Source organism: Piliocolobus tephrosceles, chromosome 18 (assembly GCF_002776525.5).
Source record: "Piliocolobus tephrosceles isolate RC106 chromosome 18, ASM277652v3, whole genome shotgun sequence".
Taxonomy (NCBI): Eukaryota; Metazoa; Chordata; class Mammalia; order Primates; family Cercopithecidae; genus Piliocolobus; species Piliocolobus tephrosceles.
Window position 1 is genome coordinate 22,531,307 of NC_045451.1, and position 3,182 is coordinate 22,534,488.

Below are 3,182 nucleotides of genomic sequence, written 5' to 3' on the forward strand. Positions count from 1 at the left end.
GAAATGCAAATCAAAAATACAATAAGATGCCAGTTCCCACCCACTTGAATGGTTAAAACTTTTTTAAAAAGAAAAAAAATAAGTGTAAGTGAGAATGTGGGTAAAGTAGAACCCTCATGCACCACTGTGGGAATGTGAAATGGTGCAGCCCCTTTGGAAAATAGTTTGGTCTGGCAGTTTCTCAAAAACCTAAACATAGGGTTCCCATATGACTCAGCAACTTCGCTCCTAGGTATACACCCAAGAGAGTTGAAAACATGGTCCCACAGAGAAACTTGGACACAAGTGTTCACAGCAGTACTATTCCTGTTAGATAGCAGTAGAAATAACCCAAATGTCCATCAACCGATAAAGAGACAAAATGTTGTCTCTCCATACGGTGGAATATTATTCAGTCATAAAAAGGAAGGGAGTTCTGATACATGCACGAACCTTGCAGACATGATGCTAAGTGGGCTCTATTTATATGAAGTGTCTGGACTAGGCAACTCTGTAGAGATGGACAGTAGGTTAGTCTTTGCCAAGGGGCTGAGGACAGGGGTATCAGTGGCAGGGGGAATTGGGAGTGTCTGCTAACAAGCACAGGTTTCTTCTGGGTCTGATGAAAATATTCTGGAACTAGATAATGGTGATGGTTGTAAATAGAGTGAAAACCACTGAATTGTACACTTTAAAATGGCAGGATTTTTTGTTTTTTTTTTTGTTTGTTTGTTTTTGAAACTGGGTCTTACTCTGTCATCTAGGCTGGAGGGCAGTGGTAAATCATGGCACACTGCAGCCTTAACCTCATGGGCTCAAGTAATCCTCCTGCCTCAGCCTCTCAAGTAGCTGAGACTATAGGTGAGTGTCAGAATGCCTGGCTAATTTTTGTTATTATTATTATTATTATTATTATTATTAATTTTTGTAGAGATGAAGTTTTGCCATGTTTCCCAGGCTGGTCTCGAACTCCTGGGCTCAAGTGACCTGCCCAGCTCAGCCTCCCAAAGTGCTAGGATTACAGGCATGAACCACTGTGCCCAGCCAAAACCCCAAAATGGTGGGTTTTGTGTTATGTGACATTTGTCTCATAGCAAAATTGTCACACAAAGAAAAGTCAGCACCATGTTACCATTGCCCTCTCCTTCTGCACGCAGCACTACCACATCCAGCTTGATACCCCAGCAAACATCTCTATTGATGGCATTTTAGTTCTCCCAGGTCTCAGGAATGGCATCAGCAGATCTCAGGACTGTCCTCTCCTGGATCTCTCACCAACCACCTCCAACCAGCTGCCATGGCCTCTCACTCCACTCCAATCTTCTCTTCCTCCGTCACTTCCCTGGCACACCCTGATAACCTTGAGAGAGAACTTTTCCCCAGGCTCTGCTCCAAACATGTCACCACTCTGCTTAGAACATTCAGTGACTCCTCATGGCCTAGCAGGTTTCTCTCCCATCTGGCTCCAGTTGACATTCCCAGCACCTTCTCCTGACTTCTGTCTTTTCTTGAACCAGTTCTGCCCAACAAGGAGGAAAGGGCTGACAGAGTGAAAGTCCCATGGTATGTGGGAATGTGACTCTTTTCACTTCAAATTCTACTATAACTGGAAAGTTTTAGGCAGAGTTGGACATGTGCACTTGGCTTCCAGAAGACAGAATTCTCTTAATAGTCAGAGACAACACTGGCTTCCTGCCATGACATGAGATGCAGACAGGAGAGTTGGGAAGCTTTTTAAAGATGGCACTGTGACTACACTCACAAATACTCTCCATGAGGAAGTAAAAGAAAGCACCTGCAACACTGCGGCTGTGCAGACCACTCTGTAATGGGCTCAGATCTGGACAGGTGTGCGGAAAGGTGGGTCAACAGGTCAGGCGTCACAGACTTGGAACATTCATGGTGGAAAAGAAAAAGTCCCGAAGAAGAGACTTCAGGATAAATGAGAAAATATTCAAGATAGCAAAAGTCTCTTTTAGAAATGTTGGAGAAAGAACATTTAATATCAAGAGTTACTGTTGATTGATGGCCTTACTATGTAGCAGGTGAGAAACCCACTGTTCAATTCCCTAAAATCACCCTGTTCTCCCAATCATCCTATGCAGGGGAAACCATGATGGTTATCCCCACCTTATAAATAAGGCAACAGAGGCTTAGAAGGATGAACTGTCTTTCTCAAGGTTACTCAGATCATTTTGCAGAAGTTCCCAGATTTGAATCATGCCCTTGCTTTGAGGTTAAACACACAGGGGAAGTTGAACTCCTTATTTCCTTCTATATCTTGAATAGGGAAAACCAAACACGGTCAATAGGAGAGGAAGCCTGAGAGTTGGCATGAATCAGAGTGCTGGGCAATCTGGAGTCTTCCTTGCTGGGTTGATGAAGGAACATTAGAGTGGGGCCTGAGCTGCGTTAGGGTATCTGAGCTGCTGAATGATTCATGTGAACCCCGAGCACACAGGAGTGATGTTTTGAGCAGTGTGCCACAGGGGCCTGCCCTCAGGTCCCACCAGTCCTACATTTTATCAATGACTTACATGAACACAGAAAATGTGGATACAGCCAAAAAGTAACAATCTAATTAAAAAATAGACAAAAGACTTGAATAAACATTTCTCCAAAGAAGATATACAAAAGATCAAAAAGCATATGAAAAAATACTCAACATCACTAATTATTAGAGAAATGCAAATCAAAACTATAATGAGATACCACCTTAAGTTCATTAGGACAACTGCTATAAAAATTATAAACAAACAAACAGAAAATAAGAAGTGTTGGGGGAAGATGTGGAGAAATTAAAATTTTTGTGCACTGTTAGTGGGAATGTAAAGTGGTGCAGCTGTTAAGGGAAACGGTATGGCAGTTCCTCAAAAAATTAAATGTAGAAACAGCATATGTTCTAGCAATTCTATTTCTGGATAATATACCCAAAAGAATTAAAAGCAGGGTCTCAAAGAGAGATCTGTACACCCACGTTCATAACATCACGATTCACCCTGGCAAAAGGAGAAAGTAGCCCCAGTGTCCATTATGAATGAGTGGATAAACAAAATGTGGCACATCCACAGAATTAAATATTATTCAGCCTTTTAAAGGAAGAAAATCCTGACACATGATACAACATGGATGAACCTTGAGGACGTTATGTTAAGTGGAATAAACCAGTCTCACTAAAGGGCAAATACCATAGGATTCCACTT

General features: G+C 42.1%; 1 long non-coding RNA gene across 1 annotated transcript; it reads left to right on the plus strand.

Annotated features, from left to right (window-relative positions):
- Positions 1-743: 743 nt before the first annotated feature.
- LOC113225178 lies at positions 744-2,874 on the plus strand. Its single transcript, XR_003309805.1, has 3 exons — positions 744-798; positions 911-1,039; positions 1,201-2,874. It is a non-coding gene; the product is annotated as an uncharacterized LOC113225178 (long non-coding RNA).
- The last annotated feature ends 308 nt before the right edge of the window (positions 2,875-3,182 follow it).